The sequence below is a fragment of the Ambystoma mexicanum genome, unplaced genomic scaffold (assembly GCF_040938575.1).
Source record: "Ambystoma mexicanum isolate Mex_15411 unplaced genomic scaffold, UKY_AmexF1_1 Mex_scaf20, whole genome shotgun sequence".
NCBI lineage: Eukaryota > Metazoa > Chordata > Amphibia > Caudata > Ambystomatidae > Ambystoma > Ambystoma mexicanum.
Genome location: NW_027182434.1, coordinates 1,166,204 through 1,190,227, shown reverse-complemented (window position 1 = coordinate 1,190,227; position 24,024 = coordinate 1,166,204). Strand labels below are relative to the sequence as shown.

The 24,024-nt window shown below is 51.6% G+C and overlaps 20 non-coding genes across 20 annotated transcripts; 5 read left to right on the top strand and 15 right to left on the bottom strand.

Annotated features, from left to right (window-relative positions):
- Window positions 1-436: 436 nt before the first annotated feature.
- TRNAL-AAG (transfer RNA leucine (anticodon AAG)) lies at window positions 437-518 on the bottom strand. The gene has a single exon. It is a non-coding gene; the product is annotated as a tRNA-Leu (tRNA).
- Window positions 519-2,517: 1,999 nt separating this feature from the next.
- Window positions 2,518-2,589, top strand: TRNAD-GUC (transfer RNA aspartic acid (anticodon GUC)). Its single transcript has one exon. It is a non-coding gene; the product is annotated as a tRNA-Asp (tRNA).
- Window positions 2,590-3,363: 774 nt separating this feature from the next.
- TRNAL-AAG (transfer RNA leucine (anticodon AAG)) lies at window positions 3,364-3,445 on the bottom strand. Its single transcript has one exon. It is a non-coding gene; the product is annotated as a tRNA-Leu (tRNA).
- A 1,386-nt stretch (window positions 3,446-4,831) lies between these two features.
- Window positions 4,832-4,913, bottom strand: TRNAL-AAG (transfer RNA leucine (anticodon AAG)). The gene has a single exon. It is a non-coding gene; the product is annotated as a tRNA-Leu (tRNA).
- A 1,384-nt stretch (window positions 4,914-6,297) lies between these two features.
- Window positions 6,298-6,379, bottom strand: TRNAL-AAG (transfer RNA leucine (anticodon AAG)). The gene has a single exon. It is a non-coding gene; the product is annotated as a tRNA-Leu (tRNA).
- A 1,374-nt stretch (window positions 6,380-7,753) lies between these two features.
- Window positions 7,754-7,835, bottom strand: TRNAL-AAG (transfer RNA leucine (anticodon AAG)). Its single transcript has one exon. It is a non-coding gene; the product is annotated as a tRNA-Leu (tRNA).
- A 541-nt stretch (window positions 7,836-8,376) lies between these two features.
- Window positions 8,377-8,448, top strand: TRNAD-GUC (transfer RNA aspartic acid (anticodon GUC)). Its single transcript has one exon. It is a non-coding gene; the product is annotated as a tRNA-Asp (tRNA).
- A 774-nt stretch (window positions 8,449-9,222) lies between these two features.
- TRNAL-AAG (transfer RNA leucine (anticodon AAG)) lies at window positions 9,223-9,304 on the bottom strand. The gene has a single exon. It is a non-coding gene; the product is annotated as a tRNA-Leu (tRNA).
- Window positions 9,305-12,156: 2,852 nt separating this feature from the next.
- On the bottom strand, window positions 12,157-12,238 carry TRNAL-AAG (transfer RNA leucine (anticodon AAG)). Its single transcript has one exon. It is a non-coding gene; the product is annotated as a tRNA-Leu (tRNA).
- A 1,374-nt stretch (window positions 12,239-13,612) lies between these two features.
- TRNAL-AAG (transfer RNA leucine (anticodon AAG)) lies at window positions 13,613-13,694 on the bottom strand. The gene has a single exon. It is a non-coding gene; the product is annotated as a tRNA-Leu (tRNA).
- Window positions 13,695-14,235: 541 nt separating this feature from the next.
- On the top strand, window positions 14,236-14,307 carry TRNAD-GUC (transfer RNA aspartic acid (anticodon GUC)). Its single transcript has one exon. It is a non-coding gene; the product is annotated as a tRNA-Asp (tRNA).
- A 774-nt stretch (window positions 14,308-15,081) lies between these two features.
- TRNAL-AAG (transfer RNA leucine (anticodon AAG)) lies at window positions 15,082-15,163 on the bottom strand. The gene has a single exon. It is a non-coding gene; the product is annotated as a tRNA-Leu (tRNA).
- A 1,386-nt stretch (window positions 15,164-16,549) lies between these two features.
- TRNAL-AAG (transfer RNA leucine (anticodon AAG)) lies at window positions 16,550-16,631 on the bottom strand. Its single transcript has one exon. It is a non-coding gene; the product is annotated as a tRNA-Leu (tRNA).
- A 1,384-nt stretch (window positions 16,632-18,015) lies between these two features.
- Window positions 18,016-18,097, bottom strand: TRNAL-AAG (transfer RNA leucine (anticodon AAG)). The gene has a single exon. It is a non-coding gene; the product is annotated as a tRNA-Leu (tRNA).
- Window positions 18,098-19,471: 1,374 nt separating this feature from the next.
- TRNAL-AAG (transfer RNA leucine (anticodon AAG)) lies at window positions 19,472-19,553 on the bottom strand. The gene has a single exon. It is a non-coding gene; the product is annotated as a tRNA-Leu (tRNA).
- Window positions 19,554-20,094: 541 nt separating this feature from the next.
- Window positions 20,095-20,166, top strand: TRNAD-GUC (transfer RNA aspartic acid (anticodon GUC)). Its single transcript has one exon. It is a non-coding gene; the product is annotated as a tRNA-Asp (tRNA).
- A 774-nt stretch (window positions 20,167-20,940) lies between these two features.
- Window positions 20,941-21,022, bottom strand: TRNAL-AAG (transfer RNA leucine (anticodon AAG)). Its single transcript has one exon. It is a non-coding gene; the product is annotated as a tRNA-Leu (tRNA).
- A 541-nt stretch (window positions 21,023-21,563) lies between these two features.
- On the top strand, window positions 21,564-21,635 carry TRNAD-GUC (transfer RNA aspartic acid (anticodon GUC)). The gene has a single exon. It is a non-coding gene; the product is annotated as a tRNA-Asp (tRNA).
- A 774-nt stretch (window positions 21,636-22,409) lies between these two features.
- Window positions 22,410-22,491, bottom strand: TRNAL-AAG (transfer RNA leucine (anticodon AAG)). The gene has a single exon. It is a non-coding gene; the product is annotated as a tRNA-Leu (tRNA).
- Window positions 22,492-23,818: 1,327 nt separating this feature from the next.
- On the bottom strand, window positions 23,819-23,900 carry TRNAL-AAG (transfer RNA leucine (anticodon AAG)). The gene has a single exon. It is a non-coding gene; the product is annotated as a tRNA-Leu (tRNA).
- Between the last annotated feature and the right edge of the window lie 124 nt (window positions 23,901-24,024).

The window sequence follows — 24,024 nt, the reverse complement described above, 5'->3', positions numbered from 1 at the left end:
ACCCTAGCTCTAATCCCATCATTAACCTCGGTCCGGGCACACGCGTGAACCCCTACTCTCATCTCAGCCTCTCCTGGTGATACATCACACCTGGGATCGTTTGCTCCCTGTGGGCTGTGGGAAATTTGCTACCAGCACGCCCTGGAAGTGGGGCTCATTCCGCTGCAACGGGAGGTCTTCCCAGGACGCGTCACAGCTCAACGCAAGAGCTCCTGGGTTTCGAAGGCTCTTGCAGCAAGCCTTCACAAAGCAGCAGGGAGCGCCGTTCCAGATGGGAAACTTGAGACTGGATGTCCAGAAAAGCAAGACGTCAGAAGCGAAACCTTTTTCCTGCAGGGTGTGGCATACCATCCGCTTGCTCATTGCGACAGAGGTGGCACTAATGAAGGAAGAGGTCAACGTTACGTTCTTCTTTAAAATGCAAGGCCAGGAAAAGTGGCAGCGGTGGGATTTGAACCCACGCCTCCGAAGAGACTGGAGCCTTAATCCAGCGCCTTAGACCGCTCGGCCACGCTACCTCCCTGCTAGTCGCCGAAAGCGGAACTTGACCCGTTGCCCGGCCCGCTTTAGTGCTTTGCCTTTTCTCCTTGGAAAGTCTGGAGACAGGCAGTGGAAGGGCAGGCAAACTGTCAGGTGCGCAGAGGAGGGGAGACCATGAGGCAAGGTGGGAGATGGGGGCAAGAAGTGAGAAAAAAACTAATCGCAAGCTAGGGCAGGATTCGGAAAGTGAAGCCGAAAAGGGGCTTAGCATGCAGCCCAGGGGTTTCTTTGACTGTCCTAAGCCCACAGGGACTTTGCCGTCCTCAGCTCATGAGACTTGAGATGGGTAGCTTGATTTGCTGAGGAAATGCGGGATGACAGATTCAACTCTGGAGTCAAACATAGCCCGGAACTATCGCCTTAAACTGAGTTTTAAGCCTGGTGCCGATAAAAAGAAAGAAATTAGCCTTAGATCGGGCAAGCCGTTTGACGGGGGAAAATGAGACCCCCCTAGGCCAGCTAGGTGGTCGCTGGATGCTGTGCAGACATCAGCAGCTGTTCATTTCATGCCCTCACGTCTCCTCGTTAGTATAGTGGTCAGTATCCCCGCCAGACCGGGGTTCAATTCCCCGACGGGGAGGTTAAACCTTTTCTGGATTTTTTTTAGTTCTTGACAAATATTCTTGAAGATTAGGCTGAGTCAAGTAGGGAATGGGTGCCAAGAACTGACTCTTTAAGAAAAAAGCACCGGCAACGCTAGTCATCGTACAATATTTGTGCACAATTGCTTACATTAGGCGGCCGGTCCACTTTATTGAGTCCCCCTCAGCACCATTTAGTGCTCCTGTTGTCTGCGAAGTCCAAATTGTAACCCTGAATCAGTTCCTCTTCTGACCCTTTGTATCATGTTACATGACGAGTAATGATCACCTGTTAGCTTTATCCCTAATTATAACTCTCACTCTTTCCCTGCATCTAACCCTAGCTCTAATCCCATCATTAACCTCGGTCCGGGCACACGCGTGAACCCCTACTCTCATCTCAGCCTCTCCTGGTGATACATCACACCTGGGATCGTTTGCTCCCTGTGGGCTGTGGGAAATTTGCTACCAGCACGCCCTGGAAGTGGGGCTCATTCCGCTGCAACGGGAGGTCTTCCCAGGACGCGTCACAGCTCAACGCAAGAGCTCCTGGGTTTCGAAGGCTCTTGCAGCAAGCCTTCACAAAGCAGCAGGGAGCGCCGTTCCAGATGGGAAACTTGAGACTGGATGTCCAGAAAAGCAAGACGTCAGAAGCGAAACCTTTTTCCTGCAGGGTGTGGCATACCATCCGCTTGCTCATTGCGACAGAGGTGGCACTAATGAAGGAAGAGGTCAACGTTACGTTCTTCTTTAAAATGCAAGGCCAGGAAAAGTGGCAGCGGTGCGATTTGAACCCACGCCTCCGAAGAGACTGGAGCCTTAATCCAGCGCCTTAGACCGCTCGGCCACGCTACCTCCCTGCTAGTCGCCGAAAGCGGAACTTGACCCGTTGCCCGGCCCGCTTTAGTGCTTTGCCTTTTCTCCTTGGAAAGTCTGGAGACAGGCAGTGGAAGGGCAGGCAAACTGTCAGGTGCGCAGAGGAGGGGAGACCATGAGGCAAGGTGGGAGATGGGGGCAAGAAGTGAGAAAAAAACTAATCGCAAGCTAGGGCAGGATTCGGAAAGTGAAGCCGAAAAGGGGCTTAGCATGCAGCCCAGGGGTTTCTTTGACTGTCCTAAGCCCACAGGGACTTTGCCGTCCTCAGCTCATGAGACTTGAGATGGGTAGCTTGATTTGCTGAGGAAATGCGGGATGACAGATTCAACTCTGGAGTCAAACATAGCCCGGAACTATCGCCTTAAACTGAGTTTTAAGCCTGGTGCCGATAAAAAGAAAGAAATTAGCCTTAGATCGGGCAAGCCGTTTGACGGGGGAAAATGAGACCCCCCTAGGCCAGCTAGGTGGTCGCTGGATGCTGTGCAGACATCAGCAGCTGTTCATTTCATGCCCTCACGTCTCCTCGTTAGTATAGTGGTCAGTATCCCCGCCTGTCACGCGGGAGACCGGGGTTCAATTCCCCGACGGGGAGGTTAAACCGTTTCTGGATTTTTTTTAGTTCTTGACAAATATTCTTGAAGATTAGGCTGAGTCAAGTAGGGAATGGGTGCCAAGAACTGACTCTTTAAGAAAAAAGCACCGGCAACGCTAGTCATCGTACAATATTTGTGCACAATTGCTTACATTAGGCGGCCGGTCCACTTTATTGAGTCCCCCTCAGCACCATTTAGTGCTCCTGTTGTCTGCGAAGTCCAAATTGTAACCCTGAATCAGTTCCTCTTCTGACCCTTTGTATCATGTTACATGACGAGTAATGATCACCTGTTAGCTTTATCCCTAATTATAACTCTCACTCTTTCCCTGCATCTAACCCTAGCTCTAATCCCATCATTAACCTCGGTCCGGGCACACGCGTGAACCCCTACTCTCATCTCAGCCTCTCCTGGTGATACATCACACCTGGGATCGTTTGCTCCCTGTGGGCTGTGGGAAATTTGCTACCAGCACGCCCTGGAAGTGGGGCTCATTCCGCTGCAACGGGAGGTCTTCCCAGGACGCGTCACAGCTCAACGCAAGAGCTCCTGGGTTTCGAAGGCTCTTGCAGCAAGCCTTCACAAAGCAGCAGGGAGCGCCGTTCCAGATGGGAAACTTGAGACTGGATGTCCAGAAAAGCAAGACGTCAGAAGCGAAACCTTTTTCCTGCAGGGTGTGGCATACCATCCGCTTGCTCATTGCGACAGAGGTGGCACTAATGAAGGAAGAGGTCAACGTTACGTTCTTCTTTAAAATGCAAGGCCAGGAAAAGTGGCAGCGGTGGGATTTGAACCCACGCCTCCGAAGAGACTGGAGCCTTAATCCAGCGCCTTAGACCGCTCGGCCACGCTACCTCCCTGCTAGTCGCCGAAAGCGGAACTTGACCCGTTGCCCGGCCCGCTTTAGTGCTTTGCCTTTTCTCCTTGGAAAGTCTGGAGACAGGCAGTGGAAGGGCAGGCAAACTGTCAGGTGCGCAGAGGAGGGGAGACCATGAGGCAAGGTGGGAGATGGGGGCAAGAAGTGAGAAAAAAACTAATCGCAAGCTAGGGCAGGATTCGGAAAGTGAAGCCGAAAAGGGGCTTAGCATGCAGCCCAGGGGTTTCTTTGACTGTCCTAAGCCCACAGGGACTTTGCCGTCCTCAGCTCATGAGACTTGAGATGGGTAGCTTGATTTGCTGAGGAAATGCGGGATGACAGATTCAACTCTGGAGTCAAACTTAGCCCGGAACTATCGCCTTAAACTGAGTTTTAAGCCTGGTGCCGATAAAAAGAAAGAAATTAGCCTTAGATCGGGCAAGCCGTTTGACGGGGGAAAATGAGACCCCCTAGGCCAGCTAGGTGGTCGCTGGATGCTGTGCAGACATCAGCAGCTGTTCATTTCATGCCCTCACGTCTCCTCGTTAGTATAGTGGTCAGTATCCCCGCCTGTCACGCGTGAGACCGGGGCTCAATTCCCCGACGGGGAGGTTAAACCTTTTCTGGATTTTTTTTAGTTCTTGACAAATATTCTTGAAGATTAGGCTGAGTCAAGTAGGGAATGGGTGCCAAGAACTGACTCTTTAAGAAAAAAGCACCGGCAACGCTAGTCATCGTACAATATTTGTGCACAATTGCTTACATTAGGCGGCCGGTCCACTTTATTGAGTCCCCCTCAGCACCATTTAGTGCTCCTGTTGTCTGCGAAGTCCAAATTGTAACCCTGAATCAGTTCCTCTTCTGACCCTTTGTATCATGTTACATGACGAGTAATGATCACCTGTTAGCTTTATCCCTAATTATAACTCTCACTCTTTCCCTGCATCTAACCCTAGCTCTAATCCCATCATTAACCTCGGTCCGGGCACACGCGTGAACCCCTACTCTCATCTCAGCCTCTCCTGGTGATACATCACACCTGGGATCGTTTGCTCCCTGTGGGCTGTGGGAAATTTGCTACCAGCACGCCCTGGAAGTGGGGCTCATTCCGCTGCAACGGGAGGTCTTCCCAGGACGCGTCACAGCTCAACGCAAGAGCTCCTGGGTTTCGAAGGCTCTTGCAGCAAGCCTTCACAAAGCAGCAGGGAGCGCCGTTCCAGATGGGAAACTTGAGACTGGATGTCCAGAAAAGCAAGACGTCAGAAGCGAAACCTTTTTCCTGCAGGGTGTGGCATACCATCCGCTTGCTCATTGCGACAGAGGTGGCACTAATGAAGGAAGAGGTCAACGTTACGTTCTTCTTTAAAATGCAAGGCCAGGAAAAGTGGCAGCGGTGGGATTTGAACCCACGCCTCCGAAGAGACTGGAGCCTTAATCCAGCGCCTTAGACCGCTCGGCCACGCTACCTCCCTGCTAGTCGCCGAAAGCGGAACTTGACCCGTTGCCCGGCCCGCTTTAGTGCTTTGCCTTTTCTCCTTGGAAAGTCTGGAGACAGGCAGTGGAAGGGCAGGCAAACTGTCAGGTGCGCAGAGGAGGGGAGACCATGAGGCAAGGTGGGAGATGGGGGCAAGAAGTGAGAAAAAAACTAATCGCAAGCTAGGGCAGGATTCGGAAAGTGAAGCCGAAAAGGGGCTTAGCATGCAGCCCAGGGGTTTCTTTGACTGTCCTAAGCCCACAGGGACTTTGCCGTCCTCAGCTCATGAGACTTGAGATGGGTAGCTTGATTTGCTGAGGAAATGCGGGATGACAGATTCAACTCTGGAGTCAAACATAGCCCGGAACTATCGCCTTAAACTGAGTTTTAAGCCTGGTGCCGATAAAAAGAAAGAAATTAGCCTTAGATCGGGCAAGCCGTTTGACGGGGGAAAATGAGACCCCCCTAGGCCAGCTAGGTGGTCGCTGGATGCTGTGCAGACATCAGCAGCTGTTCATTTCATGCCCTCACGTCTCCTCGTTAGTATAGTGGTCAGTATCCCCGCCTGTCACGCGGGAGACCGGGGAATTCCCCGACGGGGAGGTTAAACCTTTTCTGGATTTTTTTTAGTTCTTGACAAATATTCTTGAAGATTAGGCTGAGTCAAGTAGGGAATGGGTGCCAAGAACTGACTCTTTAAGAAAAAAGCACCGGCAACGCTAGTCATCGTACAATATTTGTGCACAATTGCTTACATTAGGCGGCCGGTCCACTTTATTGAGTCCCCCTCAGCACCATTTAGTGCTCCTGTTGTCTGCGAAGTCCAAATTGTAACCCTGAATCAGTTCCTCTTCTGACCCTTTGTATCATGTTACATGACGAGTAATGATCACCTGTTAGCTTTATCCCTAATTATAACTCTCACTCTTTCCCTGCATCTAACCCTAGCTCTAATCCCATCATTAACCTCGGTCCGGGCACACGCGTGAACCCCTACTCTCATCTCAGCCTCTCCTGGTGATACATCACACCTGGGATCGTTTGCTCCCTGTGGGCTGTGGGAAATTTGCTACCAGCACGCCCTGGAAGTGGGGCTCATTCCGCTGCAACGGGAGGTCTTCCCAGGACGCGTCACAGCTCAACGCAAGAGCTCCTGGGTTTCGAAGGCTCTTGCAGCAAGCCTTCACAAAGCAGCAGGGAGCGCCGTTCCAGATGGGAAACTTGAGACTGGATGTCCAGAAAAGCAAGACGTCAGAAGCGAAACCTTTTTCCTGCAGGGTGTGGCATACCATCCGCTTGCTCATTGCGACAGAGGTGGCACTAATGAAGGAAGAGGTCAACGTTACGTTCTTCTTTAAAATGCAAGGCCAGGAAAAGTGGCAGCGGTGGGATTTGAACCCACGCCTCCGAAGAGACTGGAGCCTTAATCCAGCGCCTTAGACCGCTCGGCCACGCTACCTCCCTGCTAGTCGCCGAAAGCGGAACTTGACCCGTTGCCCGGCCCGCTTTAGTGCTTTGCCTTTTCTCCTTGGAAAGTCTGGAGACAGGCAGTGGAAGGGCAGGCAAACTGTCAGGTGCGCAGAGGAGGGGAGACCATGAGGCAAGGTGGGAGATGGGGGCAAGAAGTGAGAAAAAAACTAATCGCAAGCTAGGGCAGGATTCGGAAAGTGAAGCCGAAAAGGGGCTTAGCATGCAGCCCAGGGGTTTCTTTGACTGTCCTAAGCCCACAGGGACTTTGCCGTCCTCAGCTCATGAGACTTGAGATGGGTAGCTTGATTTGCTGAGGAAATGCGGGATGACAGATTCAACTCTGGAGTCAAACATAGCCCGGAACTATCGCCTTAAACTGAGTTTTAAGCCTGGTGCCGATAAAAAGAAAGAAATTAGCCTTAGATCGGGCAAGCCGTTTGACGGGGGAAAATGAGACCCCCTAGGCCAGCTAGGTGGTCGCTGGATGCTGTGCAGACATCAGCAGCTGTTCATTTCATGCCCTCACGTCTCCTCGTTAGTATAGTGGTCAGTATCCCCGCCAGACCGGGGTTCAATTCCCCGACGGGGAGGTTAAACCTTTTCTGGATTTTTTTTAGTTCTTGACAAATATTCTTGAAGATTAGGCTGAGTCAAGTAGGGAATGGGTGCCAAGAACTGACTCTTTAAGAAAAAAGCACCGGCAACGCTAGTCATCGTACAATATTTGTGCACAATTGCTTACATTAGGCGGCCGGTCCACTTTATTGAGTCCCCCTCAGCACCATTTAGTGCTCCTGTTGTCTGCGAAGTCCAAATTGTAACCCTGAATCAGTTCCTCTTCTGACCCTTTGTATCATGTTACATGACGAGTAATGATCACCTGTTAGCTTTATCCCTAATTATAACTCTCACTCTTTCCCTGCATCTAACCCTAGCTCTAATCCCATCATTAACCTCGGTCCGGGCACACGCGTGAACCCCTACTCTCATCTCAGCCTTTCTGGTGATACATCACACCTGGGATCGTTTGCTCCCTGTGGGCTGTGGGAAATTTGCTACCAGCACGCCCTGGAAGTGGGGCTCATTCCGCTGCAACGGGAGGTCTTCCCAGGACGCGTCACAGCTCAACGCAAGAGCTCCTGGGTTTCGAAGGCTCTTGCAGCAAGCCTTCACAAAGCAGCAGGGAGCGCCGTTCCAGATGGGAAACTTGAGACTGGATGTCCAGAAAAGCAAGACGTCAGAAGCGAAACCTTTTTCCTGCAGGGTGTGGCATACCATCCGCTTGCTCATTGCGACAGAGGTGGCACTAATGAAGGAAGAGGTCAACGTTACGTTCTTCTTTAAAATGCAAGGCCAGGAAAAGTGGCAGCGGTGGGATTTGAACCCACGCCTCCGAAGAGACTGGAGCCTTAATCCAGCGCCTTAGACCGCTCGGCCACGCTACCTCCCTGCTAGTCGCCGAAAGCGGAACTTGACCCGTTGCCCGGCCCGCTTTAGTGCTTTGCCTTTTCTCCTTGGAAAGTCTGGAGACAGGCAGTGGAAGGGCAGGCAAACTGTCAGGTGCGCAGAGGAGGGGAGACCATGAGGCAAGGTGGGAGATGGGGGCAAGAAGTGAGAAAAAAACTAATCGCAAGCTAGGGCAGGATTCGGAAAGTGAAGCCGAAAAGGGGCTTAGCATGCAGCCCAGGGGTTTCTTTGACTGTCCTAAGCCCACAGGGACTTTGCCGTCCTCAGCTCATGAGACTTGAGATGGGTAGCTTGATTTGCTGAGGAAATGCGGGATGACAGATTCAACTCTGGAGTCAAACATAGCCCGGAACTATCGCCTTAAACTGAGTTTTAAGCCTGGTGCCGATAAAAAGAAAGAAATTAGCCTTAGATCGGGCAAGCCGTTTGACGGGGGAAAATGAGACCCCCCTAGGCCAGCTAGGTGGTCGCTGGATGCTGTGCAGACATCAGCAGCTGTTCATTTCATGCCCTCACGTCTCCTCGTTAGTATAGTGGTCAGTATCCCCGCCTGTCACGCGGGAGACCGGGGTTCAATTCCCCGACGGGGAGGTTAAACCGTTTCTGGATTTTTTTTAGTTCTTGACAAATATTCTTGAAGATTAGGCTGAGTCAAGTAGGGAATGGGTGCCAAGAACTGACTCTTTAAGAAAAAAGCACCGGCAACGCTAGTCATCGTACAATATTTGTGCACAATTGCTTACATTAGGCGGCCGGTCCACTTTATTGAGTCCCCCTCAGCACCATTTAGTGCTCCTGTTGTCTGCGAAGTCCAAATTGTAACCCTGAATCAGTTCCTCTTCTGACCCTTTGTATCATGTTACATGACGAGTAATGATCACCTGTTAGCTTTATCCCTAATTATAACTCTCACTCTTTCCCTGCATCTAACCCTAGCTCTAATCCCATCATTAACCTCGGTCCGGGCACACGCGTGAACCCCTACTCTCATCTCAGCCTCTCCTGGTGATACATCACACCTGGGATCGTTTGCTCCCTGTGGGCTGTGGGAAATTTGCTACCAGCACGCCCTGGAAGTGGGGCTCATTCCGCTGCAACGGGAGGTCTTCCCAGGACGCGTCACAGCTCAACGCAAGAGCTCCTGGGTTTCGAAGGCTCTTGCAGCAAGCCTTCACAAAGCAGCAGGGAGCGCCGTTCCAGATGGGAAACTTGAGACTGGATGTCCAGAAAAGCAAGACGTCAGAAGCGAAACCTTTTTCCTGCAGGGTGTGGCATACCATCCGCTTGCTCATTGCGACAGAGGTGGCACTAATGAAGGAAGAGGTCAACGTTACGTTCTTCTTTAAAATGCAAGGCCAGGAAAAGTGGCAGCGGTGGGATTTGAACCCACGCCTCCGAAGAGACTGGAGCCTTAATCCAGCGCCTTAGACCGCTCGGCCACGCTACCTCCCTGCTAGTCGCCGAAAGCGGAACTTGACCCGTTGCCCGGCCCGCTTTAGTGCTTTGCCTTTTCTCCTTGGAAAGTCTGGAGACAGGCAGTGGAAGGGCAGGCAAACTGTCAGGTGCGCAGAGGAGGGGAGACCATGAGGCAAGGTGGGAGATGGGGGCAAGAAGTGAGAAAAAAACTAATCGCAAGCTAGGGCAGGATTCGGAAAGTGAAGCCGAAAAGGGGCTTAGCATGCAGCCCAGGGGTTTCTTTGACTGTCCTAAGCCCACAGGGACTTTGCCGTCCTCAGCTCATGAGACTTGAGATGGGTAGCTTGATTTGCTGAGGAAATGCGGGATGACAGATTCAACTCTGGAGTCAAACTTAGCCCGGAACTATCGCCTTAAACTGAGTTTTAAGCCTGGTGCCGATAAAAAGAAAGAAATTAGCCTTAGATCGGGCAAGCCGTTTGACGGGGGAAAATGAGACCCCCTAGGCCAGCTAGGTGGTCGCTGGATGCTGTGCAGACATCAGCAGCTGTTCATTTCAAGCCCTCACGTCTCCTCGTTAGTATAGTGGTCAGTATCCCCGCCTGTCACGCGGGAGACCGGGGCTCAATTCCCCGACGGGGAGGTTAAACCTTTTCTGGATTTTTTTTAGTTCTTGACAAATATTCTTGAAGATTAGGCTGAGTCAAGTAGGGAATGGGTGCCAAGAACTGACTCTTTAAGAAAAAAGCACCGGCAACGCTAGTCATCGTACAATATTTGTGCACAATTGCTTACATTAGGCGGCCGGTCCACTTTATTGAGTCCCCCTCAGCACCATTTAGTGCTCCTGTTGTCTGCGAAGTCCAAATTGTAACCCTGAATCAGTTCCTCTTCTGACCCTTTGTATCATGTTACATGACGAGTAATGATCACCTGTTAGCTTTATCCCTAATTATAACTCTCACTCTTTCCCTGCATCTAACCCTAGCTCTAATCCCATCATTAACCTCGGTCCGGGCACACGCGTGAACCCCTACTCTCATCTCAGCCTCTCCTGGTGATACATCACACCTGGGATCGTTTGCTCCCTGTGGGCTGTGGGAAATTTGCTACCAGCACGCCCTGGAAGTGGGGCTCATTCCGCTGCAACGGGAGGTCTTCCCAGGACGCGTCACAGCTCAACGCAAGAGCTCCTGGGTTTCGAAGGCTCTTGCAGCAAGCCTTCACAAAGCAGCAGGGAGCGCCGTTCCAGATGGGAAACTTGAGACTGGATGTCCAGAAAAGCAAGACGTCAGAAGCGAAACCTTTTTCCTGCAGGGTGTGGCATACCATCCGCTTGCTCATTGCGACAGAGGTGGCACTAATGAAGGAAGAGGTCAACGTTACGTTCTTCTTTAAAATGCAAGGCCAGGAAAAGTGGCAGCGGTGGGATTTGAACCCACGCCTCCGAAGAGACTGGAGCCTTAATCCAGCGCCTTAGACCCCTCGGCCACGCTACCTCCCTGCTAGTCGCCGAAAGCGGAACTTGACCCGTTGCCCGGCCCGCTTTAGTGCTTTGCCTTTTCTCCTTGGAAAGTCTGGAGACAGGCAGTGGAAGGGCAGGCAAACTGTCAGGTGCGCAGAGGAGGGGAGACCATGAGGCAAGGTGGGAGATGGGGGCAAGAAGTGAGAAAAAAACTAATCGCAAGCTAGGGCAGGATTCGGAAAGTGAAGCCGAAAAGGGGCTTAGCATGCAGCCCAGGGGTTTCTTTGACTGTCCTAAGCCCACAGGGACTTTGCCGTCCTCAGCTCATGAGACTTGAGATGGGTAGCTTGATTTGCTGAGGAAATGCGGGATGACAGATTCAACTCTGGAGTCAAACATAGCCCGGAACTATCGCCTTAAACTGAGTTTTAAGCCTGGTGCCGATAAAAAGAAAGAAATTAGCCTTAGATCGGGCAAGCCGTTTGACGGGGGAAAATGAGACCCCCCTAGGCCAGCTAGGTGGTCGCTGGATGCTGTGCAGACATCAGCAGCTGTTCATTTCATGCCCTCACGTCTCCTCGTTAGTATAGTGGTCAGTATCCCCGCCTGTCACGCGGGAGACCGGGGAATTCCCCGACGGGGAGGTTAAACCTTTTCTGGATTTTTTTTAGTTCTTGACAAATATTCTTGAAGATTAGGCTGAGTCAAGTAGGGAATGGGTGCCAAGAACTGACTCTTTAAGAAAAAAGCACCGGCAACGCTAGTCATCGTACAATATTTGTGCACAATTGCTTACATTAGGCGGCCGGTCCACTTTATTGAGTCCCCCTCAGCACCATTTAGTGCTCCTGTTGTCTGCGAAGTCCAAATTGTAACCCTGAATCAGTTCCTCTTCTGACCCTTTGTATCATGTTACATGACGAGTAATGATCATCTGTTAGCTTTATCCCTAATTATAACTCTCACTCTTTCCCTGCATCTAACCCTAGCTCTAATCCCATCATTAACCTCGGTCCGGGCACACGCGTGAACCCCTACTCTCATCTCAGCCTCTCCTGGTGATACATCACACCTGGGATCGTTTGCTCCCTGTGGGCTGTGGGAAATTTGCTACCAGCACGCCCTGGAAGTGGGGCTCATTCCGCTGCAACGGGAGGTCTTCCCAGGACGCGTCACAGCTCAACGCAAGAGCTCCTGGGTTTCGAAGGCTCTTGCAGCAAGCCTTCACAAAGCAGCAGGGAGCGCCGTTCCAGATGGGAAACTTGAGACTGGATGTCCAGAAAAGCAAGACGTCAGAAGCGAAACCTTTTTCCTGCAGGGTGTGGCATACCATCCGCTTGCTCATTGCGACAGAGGTGGCACTAATGAAGGAAGAGGTCAACGTTACGTTCTTCTTTAAAATGCAAGGCCAGGAAAAGTGGCAGCGGTGGGATTTGAACCCACGCCTCCGAAGAGACTGGAGCCTTAATCCAGCGCCTTAGACCGCTCGGCCACGCTACCTCCCTGCTAGTCGCCGAAAGCGGAACTTGACCCGTTGCCCGGCCCGCTTTAGTGCTTTGCCTTTTCTCCTTGGAAAGTCTGGAGACAGGCAGTGGAAGGGCAGGCAAACTGTCAGGTGCGCAGAGGAGGGGAGACCATGAGGCAAGGTGGGAGATGGGGGCAAGAAGTGAGAAAAAAACTAATCGCAAGCTAGGGCAGGATTCGGAAAGTGAAGCCGAAAAGGGGCTTAGCATGCAGCCCAGGGGTTTCTTTGACTGTCCTAAGCCCACAGGGACTTTGCCGTCCTCAGCTCATGAGACTTGAGATGGGTAGCTTGATTTGCTGAGGAAATGCGGGATGACAGATTCAACTCTGGAGTCAAACATAGCCCGGAACTATCGCCTTAAACTGAGTTTTAAGCCTGGTGCCGATAAAAAGAAAGAAATTAGCCTTAGATCGGGCAAGCCGTTTGACGGGGGAAAATGAGACCCCCTAGGCCAGCTAGGTGGTCGCTGGATGCTGTGCAGACATCAGCAGCTGTTCATTTCATGCCCTCACGTCTCCTCGTTAGTATAGTGGTCAGTATCCCCGCCAGACCGGGGTTCAATTCCCCGACGGGGAGGTTAAACCTTTTCTGGATTTTTTTTAGTTCTTGACAAATATTCTTGAAGATTAGGCTGAGTCAAGTAGGGAATGGGTGCCAAGAACTGACTCTTTAAGAAAAAAGCACCGGCAACGCTAGTCATCGTACAATATTTGTGCACAATTGCTTACATTAGGCGGCCGGTCCACTTTATTGAGTCCCCCTCAGCACCATTTAGTGCTCCTGTTGTCTGCGAAGTCCAAATTGTAACCCTGAATCAGTTCCTCTTCTGACCCTTTGTATCATGTTACATGACGAGTAATGATCACCTGTTAGCTTTATCCCTAATTATAACTCTCACTCTTTCCCTGCATCTAACCCTAGCTCTAATCCCATCATTAACCTCGGTCCGGGCACACGCGTGAACCCCTACTCTCATCTCAGCCTTTCTGGTGATACATCACACCTGGGATCGTTTGCTCCCTGTGGGCTGTGGGAAATTTGCTACCAGCACGCCCTGGAAGTGGGGCTCATTCCGCTGCAACGGGAGGTCTTCCCAGGACGCGTCACAGCTCAACGCAAGAGCTCCTGGGTTTCGAAGGCTCTTGCAGCAAGCCTTCACAAAGCAGCAGGGAGCGCCGTTCCAGATGGGAAACTTGAGACTGGATGTCCAGAAAAGCAAGACGTCAGAAGCGAAACCTTTTTCCTGCAGGGTGTGGCATACCATCCGCTTGCTCATTGCGACAGAGGTGGCACTAATGAAGGAAGAGGTCAACGTTACGTTCTTCTTTAAAATGCAAGGCCAGGAAAAGTGGCAGCGGTGGGATTTGAACCCACGCCTCCGAAGAGACTGGAGCCTTAATCCAGCGCCTTAGACCGCTCGGCCACGCTACCTCCCTGCTAGTCGCCGAAAGCGGAACTTGACCCGTTGCCCGGCCCGCTTTAGTGCTTTGCCTTTTCTCCTTGGAAAGTCTGGAGACAGGCAGTGGAAGGGCAGGCAAACTGTCAGGTGCGCAGAGGAGGGGAGACCATGAGGCAAGGTGGGAGATGGGGGCAAGAAGTGAGAAAAAAACTAATCGCAAGCTAGGGCAGGATTCGGAAAGTGAAGCCGAAAAGGGGCTTAGCATGCAGCCCAGGGGTTTCTTTGACTGTCCTAAGCCCACAGGGACTTTGCCGTCCTCAGCTCATGAGACTTGAGATGGGTAGCTTGATTTGCTGAGGAAATGCGGGATGACAGATTCAACTCTGGAGTCAAACATAGCCCGGAACTATCGCCTTAAACTGAGTTTTAAGCCTGGTGCCGATAAAAAGAAAGAAATTAGCCTTAGATCGGGCAAGCCGTTTGACGGGGGAAAATGAGACCCCCCTAGGCCAGCTAGGTGGTCGCTGGATGCTGTGCAGACATCAGCAGCTGTTCATTTCATGCCCTCACGTCTCCTCGTTAGTATAGTGGTCAGTATCCCCGCCTGTCACGCGGGAGACCGGGGTTCAATTCCCCGACGGGGAGGTTAAACCGTTTCTGGATTTTTTTTAGTTCTTGACAAATATTCTTGAAGATTAGGCTGAGTCAAGTAGGGAATGGGTGCCAAGAACTGACTCTTTAAGAAAAAAGCACCGGCAACGCTAGTCATCGTACAATATTTGTGCACAATTGCTTACATTAGGCGGCCGGTCCACTTTATTGAGTCCCCCTCAGCACCATTTAGTGCTCCTGTTGTCTGCGAAGTCCAAATTGTAACCCTGAATCAGTTCCTCTTCTGACCCTTTGTATCATGTTACATGACGAGTAATGATCACCTGTTAGCTTTATCCCTAATTATAACTCTCACTCTTTCCCTGCATCTAACCCTAGCTCTAATCCCATCATTAACCTCGGTCCGGGCACACGCGTGAACCCCTACTCTCATCTCAGCCTCTCCTGGTGATACATCACACCTGGGATCGTTTGCTCCCTGTGGGCTGTGGGAAATTTGCTACCAGCACGCCCTGGAAGTGGGGCTCATTCCGCTGCAACGGGAGGTCTTCCCAGGACGCGTCACAGCTCAACGCAAGAGCTCCTGGGTTTCGAAGGCTCTTGCAGCAAGCCTTCACAAAGCAGCAGGGAGCGCCGTTCCAGATGGGAAACTTGAGACTGGATGTCCAGAAAAGCAAGACGTCAGAAGCGAAACCTTTTTCCTGCAGGGTGTGGCATACCATCCGCTTGCTCATTGCGACAGAGGTGGCACTAATGAAGGAAGAGGTCAACGTTACGTTCTTCTTTAAAATGCAAGGCCAGGAAAAGTGGCAGCGGTGGGATTTGAACCCACGCCTCCGAAGAGACTGGAGCCTTAATCCAGCGCCTTAGACCGCTCGGCCACGCTACCTCCCTGCTAGTCGCCGAAAGCGGAACTTGACCCGTTGCCCGGCCCGCTTTAGTGCTTTGCCTTTTCTCCTTGGAAAGTCTGGAGACAGGCAGTGGAAGGGCAGGCAAACTGTCAGGTGCGCAGAGGAGGGGAGACCATGAGGCAAGGTGGGAGATGGGGGCAAGAAGTGAGAAAAAAACTAATCGCAAGCTAGGGCAGGATTCGGAAAGTGAAGCCGAAAAGGGGCTTAGCATGCAGCCCAGGGGTTTCTTTGACTGTCCTAAGCCCACAGGGACTTTGCCGTCCTCAGCTCATGAGACTTGAGATGGGTAGCTTGATTTGCTGAGGAAATGCGGGATGACAGATTCAACTCTGGAGTCAAACTTAGCCCGGAACTATCGCCTTAAACTGAGTTTTAAGCCTGGTGCCGATAAAAAGAAAGAAATTAGCCTTAGATCGGGCAAGCCGTTTGACGGGGGAAAATGAGACCCCCTAGGCCAGCTAGGTGGTCGCTGGATGCTGTGCAGACATCAGCAGCTGTTCATTTCATGCCCTCACGTCTCCTCGTTAGTATAGTGGTCAGTATCCCCGCCTGTCACGCGGGAGACCGGGGCTCAATTCCCCGACGGGGAGGTTCAACCTTTTCTGGATTTTTTTTAGTTCTTGACAAATATTCTTGAAGATTAGGCTGAGTCAAGTAGGGAATGGGTGCCAAGAACTGACTCTTTAAGAAAAAAGCACCGGCAACGCTAGTCATCGTACAATATTTGTGCACAATTGCTTACATTAGGCGGCCGGTCCACTTTATTGAGTCCCCCTCAGCACCATTTAGTGCTCCTGTTGTCTGCGAAGTCCAAATTGTAACCCTGAATCAGTTCCTCTTCTGACCCTTTGTATCATGTTACATGACGAGTAATGATCACCTGTTAGCTTTATCCCTAATTATAACTCTCACTCTTTCCCTGCATCTAACCCTAGCTCTAATCCCATCATTAACCTCGGTCCGGGCACACGCGTGAACCCCTACTCTCATCTCAGCCTCTCCTGGTGATACATCACACCTGGGATCGTTTGCTCCCTGTGGGCTGTGGGAAATTTGCTACCAGCACGCCCTGGAAGTGGGGCTCATTCCGCTGCAACGGGAGGTCTTCCCAGGACGCGTCACAGCTCAACGCAAGAGCTCCTGGGTTTCGAAGGCTCTTGCAGCAAGCCTTCACAAAGCAGCAGGGAGCGCCGTTCCAGATGGGAAACTTGAGACTGGATGTCCAGAAAAGCAAGACGTCAGAAGCGAAACCTTTTTCCTGCAGGGTGTGGCATACCATCCGCTTGCTCATTGCGACAGAGGTGGCACTAATGAAGGAAGAGGTCAACGTTACGTTCTTCTTTAAAATGCAAGGCCAGGAAAAGTGGCAGCGGTGGGATTTGAACCCACGCCTCCGAAGAGACTGGAGCCTTAATCCAGCGCCTTAGACCGCTCGGCCACGCTACCTCCCTGCTAGTCGCCGAAAGCGGAACTTGACCCGTTGCCCGGCCCGCTTTAGTGCTTTGCCTTTTCTCCTTGGAAAGTCTGGAGACAGGCAGTGGAAGGGCAGGCAAACTGTCAGGTGCGCAGAGGAGGGGAGACCATGAGGCAAGGTGGGAGATGGGGGCAAGAAGTGAGAAAAAAACTAATCGCAAGCTAGGGCAGGATTCGGAAAGTGAAGCCGAAAAGGGGCTTAGCATGCAGCCCAGGGGTTTCTTTGACTGTCCTAAGCCCACAGGGACTTTGCCGTCCTCAGCTCATGAGACTTGAGATGGGTAGCTTGATTTGCTGAGGAAATGCGGGATGACAGATTCAACTCTGGAGTCAAACATAGCCCGGAACTATCGCCTTAAACTGAGTTTTAAGCCTGGTGCCGATAAAAAGAAAGAAATTAGCCTTAGATCGGGCAAGCCGTTTGACGGGGGAAAATGAGACCCCCCTAGGCCAGCTAGGTGGTCGCTGGATGCTGTGCAGACATCAGCAGCTGTTCATTTCATGCCCTCACGTCTCCTCGTTAGTATAGTGGTCAGTATCCCCGCCTGTCACGCGGGAGACCGGGGAATTCCCCGACGGGGAGGTTAAACCTTTTCTGGATTTTTTTTAGTTCTTGACAAATATTCTTGAAGATTAGGCTGAGTCAAGTAGGGAATGGGTGCCAAGAACTGACTCTTTAAGAAAAAAGCACCGGCAACGCTAGTCATCGTACAATATTTGTGCACAATTGCTTACATTAGGCGGCCGGTCCACTTTATTGAGTCCCCCTCAGCACCATTTAGTGCTCCTGTTGTCTGCGAAGTCCAAATTGTAACCCTGAATCAGTTCCTCTTCTGACCCTTTGTATCATGTTACATGACGAGTAATGATCACCTGTTAGCTTTATCCCTAATTATAACTCTCACTCTTTCCCTGCATCTAACCCTAGCTCTAATCCCATCATTAACCTCGGTCCGGGCACACGCGTGAACCCCTACTCTCATCTCAGCCTCTCCTGGTGATACATCACACCTGGGATCGTTTGCTCCCTGTGGGCTGTGGGAAATTTGCTACCAGCACGCCCTGGAAGTGGGGCTCATTCCGCTGCAACGGGAGGTCTTCCCAGGACGCGTCACAGCTCAACGCAAGAGCTCCTGGGTTTCGAAGGCTCTTGCAGCAAGCCTTCACAAAGCAGCAGGGAGCGCCGTTCCAGATGGGAAACTTGAGACTGGATGTCCAGAAAAGCAAGACGTCAGAAGCGAAACCTTTTTCCTGCAGGGTGTGGCATACCATCCGCTTGCTCATTGCGACAGAGGTGGCACTAATGAAGGAAGAGGTCAACGTTACGTTCTTCTTTAAAATGCAAGGCCAGGAAAAGTGGCAGCGGTGGGATTTGAACCCACGCCTCCGAAGAGACTGGAGCCTTAATCCAGCGCCTTAGACCGCTCGGCCACGCTACCTCCCTGCTAGTCGCCGAAAGCGGAACTTGACCCGTTGCCCGGCCCGCTTTAGTGCTTTGCCTTTTCTCCTTGGAAAGTCTGGAGACAGGCAGTGGAAGGGCAGGCAAACTGTCAGGTGCGCAGAGGAGGGGAGACCATGAGGCAAGGTGGGAGATGGGGGCAAGAAGTGAGAAAAAAACTAATCGCAAGCTAGGGCAGGATTCGGAAAGTGAAGCCGAAAAGGGGCTTAGCATGCAGCCCAGGGGTTTCTTTGACTGTCCTAAGCCCACAGGGACTTTGCCGTCCTCAGCTCATGAGACTTGAGATGGGTAGCTTGATTTGCTGAGGAAATGCGGGATGACAGATTCAACTCTGGAGTCAAACATAGCCCGGAACTATCGCCTTAAACTGAGTTTTAAGCCTGGTGCCGATAAAAAGAAAGAAATTAGCCTTAGATCGGGCAAGCCGTTTGACGGGGGAAAATGAGACCCCCTAGGCCAGCTAGGTGGTCGCTGGATGCTGTGCAGACATCAGCAGCTGTTCATTTCATGCCCTCACGTCTCCTCGTTAGTATAGTGGTCAGTATCCCCGCCAGACCGGGGTTCAATTCCCCGACGGGGAGGTTAAACCTTTTCTGGATTTTTTTTAGTTCTTGACAAATATTCTTGAAGATTAGGCTGAGTCAAGTAGGGAATGGGTGCCAAGAACTGACTCTTTAAGAAAAAAGCACCGGCAACGCTAGTCATCGTACAATATTTGTGCACAATTGCTTACATTAGGCGGCCGGTCCACTTTATTGAGTCCCCCTCAGCACCATTTAGTGCTCCTGTTGTCTGCGAAGTCCAAATTGTAACCCTGAATCAGTTCCTCTTCTGACCCTTTGTATCATGTTACATGACGAGTAATGATCACCTGTTAGCTTTATCCCTAATTATAACTCTCACTCTTTCCCTGCATCTAACCCTAGCTCTAATCCCATCATTAACCTCGGTCCGGGCACACGCGTGAACCCCTACTCTCATCTCAGCCTTTCTGGTGATACATCACACCTGGGATCGTTTGCTCCCTGTGGGCTGTGGGAAATTTGCTACCAGCACGCCCTGGAAGTGGGGCTCATTCCGCTGCAACGGGAGGTCTTCCCAGGACGCGTCACAGCTCAACGCAAGAGCTCCTGGGTTTCGAAGGCTCTTGCAGCAAGCCTTCACAAAGCAGCAGGGAGCGCCGTTCCAGATGGGAAACTTGAGACTGGATGTCCAGAAAAGCAAGACGTCAGAAGCGAAACCTTTTTCCTGCAGGGTGTGGCATACCATCCGCTTGCTCATTGCGACAGAGGTGGCACTAATGAAGGAAGAGGTCAACGTTACGTTCTTCTTTAAAATGCAAGGCCAGGAAAAGTGGCAGCGGTGGGATTTGAACCCACGCCTCCGAAGAGACTGGAGCCTTAATCCAGCGCCTTAGACCGCTCGGCCACGCTACCTCCCTGCTAGTCGCCGAAAGCGGAACTTGACCCGTTGCCCGGCCCGCTTTAGTGCTTTGCCTTTTCTCCTTGGAAAGTCTGGAGACAGGCAGTGGAAGGGCAGGCAAACTGTCAGGTGCGCAGAGGAGGGGAGACCATGAGGCAAGGTGGGAGATGGGGGCAAGAAGTGAGAAAAAAACTAATCGCAAGCTAGGGCAGGATTCGGAAAGTGAAGCCGAAAAGGGGCTTAGCATGCAGCCCAGGGGTTTCTTTGACTGTCCTAAGCCCACAGGGACTTTGCCGTCCTCAGCTCATGAGACTTGAGATGGGTAGCTTGATTTGCTGAGGAAATGCGGGATGACAGATTCAACTCTGGAGTCAAACATAGCCCGGAACTATCGCCTTAAACTGAGTTTTAAGCCTGGTGCCGATAAAAAGAAAGAAATTAGCCTTAGATCGGGCAAGCCGTTTGACGGGGGAAAATGAGACCCCCCTAGGCCAGCTAGGTGGTCGCTGGATGCTGTGCAGACATCAGCAGCTGTTCATTTCATGCCCTCACGTCTCCTCGTTAGTATAGTGGTCAGTATCCCCGCCTGTCACGCGGGAGACCGGGGTTCAATTCCCCGACGGGGAGGTTAAACCGTTTCTGGATTTTTTTTAGTTCTTGACAAATATTCTTGAAGATTAGGCTGAGTCAAGTAGGGAATGGGTGCCAAGAACTGACTCTTTAAGAAAAAAGCACCGGCAACGCTAGTCATCGTACAATATTTGTGCACAATTGCTTACATTAGGCGGCCGGTCCACTTTATTGAGTCCCCCTCAGCACCATTTAGTGCTCCTGTTGTCTGCGAAGTCCAAATTGTAACCCTGAATCAGTTCCTCTTCTGACCCTTTGTATCATGTTACATGACGAGTAATGATCACCTGTTAGCTTTATCCCTAATTATAACTCTCACTCTTTCCCTGCATCTAACCCTAGCTCTAATCCCATCATTAACCTCGGTCCGGGCACACGCGTGAACCCCTACTCTCATCTCAGCCTCTCCTGGTGATACATCACACCTGGGATCGTTTGCTCCCTGTGGGCTGTGGGAAATTTGCTACCAGCACGCCCTGGAAGTGGGGCTCATTCCGCTGCAACGGGAGGTCTTCCCAGGACGCGTCACAGCTCAACGCAAGAGCTCCTGGGTTTCGAAGGCTCTTGCAGCAAGCCTTCACAAAGCAGCAGGGAGCGCCGTTCCAGATGGGAAACTTGAGACTGGATGTCCAGAAAAGCAAGACGTCAGAAGCGAAACCTTTTTCCTGCAGGGTGTGGCATACCATCCGCTTGCTCATTGCGACAGAGGTGGCACTAATGAAGGAAGAGGTCAACGTTACGTTCTTCTTTAAAATGCAAGGCCAGGAAAAGTGGCAGCGGTGGGATTTGAACCCACGCCTCCGAAGAGACTGGAGCCTTAATCCAGCGCCTTAGACCGCTCGGCCACGCTACCTCCCTGCTAGTCGCCGAAAGCGGAACTTGACCCGTTGCCCGGCCCGCTTTAGTGCTTTGCCTTTTCTCCTTGGAAAGTCTGGAGACAGGCAGTGGAAGGGCAGGCAAACTGTCAGGTGCGCAGAGGAGGGGAGACCATGAGGCAAGGTGGGAGATGGGGGCAAGAAGTGAGAAAAAAACTAATCGCAAGCTAGGGCAGGATTCGGAAAGTGAAGCCGAAAAGGGGCTTAGCATGCAGCCCAGGGGTTTCTTTGACTGTCCTAAGCCCACAGGGACTTTGCCGTCCTCAGCTCATGAGACTTGAGATGGGTAGCTTGATTTGCTGAGGAAATGCGGGATGACAGATTCAACTCTGGAGTCAAACATAGCCCGGAACTATCGCCTTAAACTGAGTTTTAAGCCTGGTGCCGATAAAAAGAAAGAAATTAGCCTTAGATCGGGCAAGCCGTTTGACGGGGGAAAATGAGACCCCCCTAGGCCAGCTAGGTGGTCGCTGGATGCTGTGCAGACATCAGCAGCTGTTCATTTCATGCCCTCATGTCTCCTCGTTAGTATAGTGGTCAGTATCCCCGCCTGTCACGCGGGAGACCGGGGTTCAATTCCCCGACGGGGAGGTTAAACCGTTTCTGGATTTTTTTTAGTTCTTGACAAATATTCTTGAAGATTAGGCTGAGTCAAGTAGGGAATGGGTGCCAAGAACTGACTCTTTAAGAAAAAAGCACCGGCAACGCTAGTCATCGTACAATATTTGTGCACAATTGCTTACATTAGGCGGCCGGTCCACTTTATTGAGTCCCCCTCAGCACCATTTAGTGCTCCTGTTGTCTGCGAAGTCCAAATTGTAACCCTGAATCAGTTCCTCTTCTGACCCTTTGTATCATGTTACATGACGAGTAATGATCACCTGTTAGCTTTATCCCTAATTATAACTCTCACTCTTTCCCTGCATCTAACCCTAGCTCTAATCCCATCATTAACCTCGGTCCGGGCACACGCGTGAACCCCTACTCTCATCTCAGCCTCTCCTGGTGATACATCACACCTGGGATCGTTTGCTCCCTGTGGGCTGTGGGAAATTTGCTACCAGCACGCCCTGGAAGTGGGGCTCATTCCGCTGCAACGGGAGGTCTTCCCAGGACGCGTCACAGCTCAACGCAAGAGCTCCTGGGTTTCGAAGGCTCTTGCAGCAAGCCTTCACAAAGCAGCAGGGAGCGCCGTTCCAGATGGGAAACTTGAGACTGGATGTCCAGAAAAGCAAGACGTCAGAAGCGAAACCTTTTTCCTGCAGGGTGTGGCATACCATCCGCTTGCTCATTGCGACAGAGGTGGCACTAATGAAGGAAGAGGTCAACGTTACGTTCTTCTTTAAAATGCAAGGCCAGGAAAAGTGGCAGCGGTGGGATTTGAACCCACGCCTCCGAAGAGACTGGAGCCTTAATCCAGCGCCTTAGACCGCTCGGCCACGCTACCTCCCTGCTAGTCGCCGAAAGCGGAACTTGACCCGTTGCCCGGCCCGCTTTAGTGCTTTGCCTTTTCTCCTTGGAAAGTCTGGAGACAGGCAGTGGAAGGGCAGGCAAACTGTCAGGTGCGCAGAGGAGGGGAGACCATGAGGCAAGGTGGGAGATGGGGGCAAGAAGTGAGAAAAAAACTAATCGCAAGCTAGGGCAGGATTCGGAAAGTGAAGCCGAAAAGGGGCTTAGCATGCAGCCCAGGGGTTTCTTTGACTGTCCTAAGCCCACAGGGACTTTGCCGTCCTCAGCTCATGAGACTTGAGATGGGTAGCTTGATTTGCTGAGGAAATGCGGGATGACAGATTCAACTCTGGAGTCAAACATAGCCCGGAACTATCGCCTTAAACTGAGTTTTAAGCCTGGTGCCGATAAAAAGAAAGAAATTAGCCTTAGATCGGGCAAGCCGTTTGACGGGGGAAAATGAGACCCCCCTAGGCCAGCTAGGTGGTCGCTGGATGCTGTGCAGACATCAGCAGCTGTTCATTTCATGCCCTCACGTCTCCTCGTTAGTATAGTGGTCAGTATCCCCGCCTGTCACGCGGGAGACAAATATTCTTGAAGATTAGGCTGAGTCAAGTAGGGAATGGGTGCCAAGAACTGACTCTTTAAGAAAAAAGCACCGGCAACGCTAGTCATCGTACAATATTTGTGCACAATTGCTTACATTAGGCGGCCGGTCCACTTTATTGAGTCCCCCTCAGCACCATTTAGTGCTCCTGTTGTCTGCGAAGTCCAAATTGTAACCCTGAATCAGTTCCTCTTCTGACCCTTTGTATCATGTTACATGACGAGTAATGATCACCTGTTAGCTTTATCCCTAATTATAACTCTCACTCTTTCCCTGCATCTAACCCTAGCTCTAATCCCATCATTAACCTCGGTCCGGGCACACGCGTGAACCCCTACTCTCATCTCAGCCTCTCCTGGTGATACATCACACCTGGGATCGTTTGCTCCCTGTGGGCTGTGGGAAATTTGCTACCAGCACGCCCTGGAAGTGGGGCTCATTCCGCTGCAACGGGAGGTCTTCCCAGGACGCGTCACAGCTCAACGCAAGAGCTCCTGGGTTTCGAAGGCTCTTGCAGCAAGCCTTCACAAAGCAGCAGGGAGCGCCGTTCCAGATGGGAAACTTGAGACTGGATGTCCAGAAAAGCAAGACGTCAGAAGCGAAACCTTTTTCCTGCAGGGTGTGGCATACCATCCGCTTGCTCATTGCGACAGAGGTGGCACTAATGAAGGAAGAGGTCAACGTTACGTTCTTCTTTAAAATGCAAGGCCAGGAAAAGTGGCAGCGGTGGGATTTGAACCCACGCCTCCGAAGAGACTGGAGCCTTAATCCAGCGCCTTAGACCGCTCGGCCACGCTACCTCCCTGCTAGTCGCCGAAAGCGGAACTTGACCCGTTGCCCGGCCCGCTTTAGTGCTTTGCCTTTTCTCCTTGGAAAGTCTGGAGACAGGCAGTGGAAGGGCAGGCAAACTGTCAGGTGCGCAGA